The 1,592-nt window shown below is 33.7% G+C and overlaps 1 long non-coding RNA gene across 2 annotated transcripts in view; it reads right to left on the reverse strand.

The window, feature by feature from the left end:
* Positions 1 to 774, reverse strand: part of LOC104871213 — a 19,596-nt gene extending 18,822 nt beyond the window's left edge. Inside the window, exon 1 of one of the 2 annotated variants that reach the window (XR_782789.2) lies at positions 410 to 774. This is a non-coding gene — a long non-coding RNA (uncharacterized LOC104871213). The remainder of the gene's footprint in view (positions 1 to 409) is intronic. The other variant, XR_782788.2, reaches the window with a different exon arrangement.
* Between the last annotated feature and the right edge of the window lie 818 nt (positions 775 to 1,592).

The following is a 1,592-nucleotide window of genomic DNA, read 5'->3' on the forward strand; positions in this document are numbered from 1 at the left end:
GTTCACTTGTTATAGAAATCAGAAATCCAATTTCATATTTCAATTATATGTGATTGACATTTTAAAATATATTACACATACAAAATGTGGGCTAAAACTGTTAACGTCCCTATGAATTACAAAAAATGAACAGTATTGTTATTGGGGATGCAATTTTCTAAAATATTGAACAAGTTTTAATAGTTTGTAATGAAGATTTCTTATTTATATATAAAACGGAGTCAAGTTCATATAAATAGAAAGTGGATTTTCATCCTAAAAACAATCCCTACTTTTTCTTTGGTGGTACTGGGGATTGAACTCAGGGCCTTGCCCATGCTAGAAAAGCACTCTACCACTGAGCCACATCCCCAGCTCAATCCCTCCCTTTTTTATAGATAAGGCAACAATTTGTTAGTTCTCAGCTTACCTGTTACTTTCGTAGACAGCCTTACTTTTTTTTTTTTTTTAAATCTTGGGTGCCTTCACTAGTCATTTGTATGGCCATGTACATTTTCTTGACAGCATTTATTACAGTTTATAGCTCTATATTTACTTCTGTAAGAATGTGTTTAATGTCTTTTCTCCACTAGACTCTAGGTCCCACCAGAGCAGACACTGCCTCTTAGATATCAAAGTATAACAAAGGCTGGCACAAAACATAAACACAACAAATAAATGTTCATTAGAGAATGAATAAGTATGTAAATTTCATTACGTACAATTTCTTAGGTCAAGTAAAGTCTAGGTATAGGTAAGTTAGGATCCTTTTTTTTTTTCCTCTTTTGAGTTTATTGGTACATTCTAGGTATACAGTACAGTTACATTCATTACTGGGATCTTGTACCTTTACATGACAGGTCTTGGTTCTCATTTTTTCCCCTTGTCCCTGCCCTCCCTTCACCCCCTCTTCCCTTCCCCATTTACAAACACTTTATTTCCATTTTTTATTTTCTCCTATTTTTTTCTTTTCCCTTATTCCCTTTGCCCTACCCTTCCCACTTTCCCTACAACTTTAGCCCCTTTCTTCCTATTTTACATTGTTAATTATCTCATTAGAATCTTGTGTAATATTATAGTTTTTCATAAAAGAGAAACTATTTGGTATTTACACATGTGTGACTTATTTATTTCACTTAGGAGTATATCCTCAAAATGTATCCATTTTCCTATGAATGACTCTAATTTCTCATTCTTTATGGCTGAGTAGTATTCCATTTTATAGAAGAACCACATCTTCTTTATCCAGTTTCCAATTGATGGGCAAGTTAGTATCCTTATTGGTGGTAGGTTTATCCTTACCTTTCTCCTACTAAAGAGGTATCAAGTGTTAGTGGCAGGGACTTTGAGTAGAGATTAAAGTATTCAGTCCCCTGTCCTTTATCTACCATCATTTACATGTGAGCAAGTGACCCTGTGAGGTATAATAGATTGTCGCTCTTAACCAGACCAGGACAAAATAAGTCTTCAATAATTGCAACAAGATGAAGTTCAGATTAAGTAAATAATAAAGACATTAAATAAAGTTACCTAAAGAAGGTAGCATTTTCCCTTCCCTATTCTCTTCCACAACTTTTCTAACAATTTATCAGAGTTGCCCAGAAATCAATTTT

Source organism: Fukomys damarensis, unplaced genomic scaffold, assembly GCF_012274545.1.
Source record: "Fukomys damarensis isolate Sample0158 unplaced genomic scaffold, DMR_v1.0_HiC HiC_scaffold_38, whole genome shotgun sequence".
Lineage (NCBI taxonomy): Eukaryota > Metazoa > Chordata > Mammalia > Rodentia > Bathyergidae > Fukomys > Fukomys damarensis.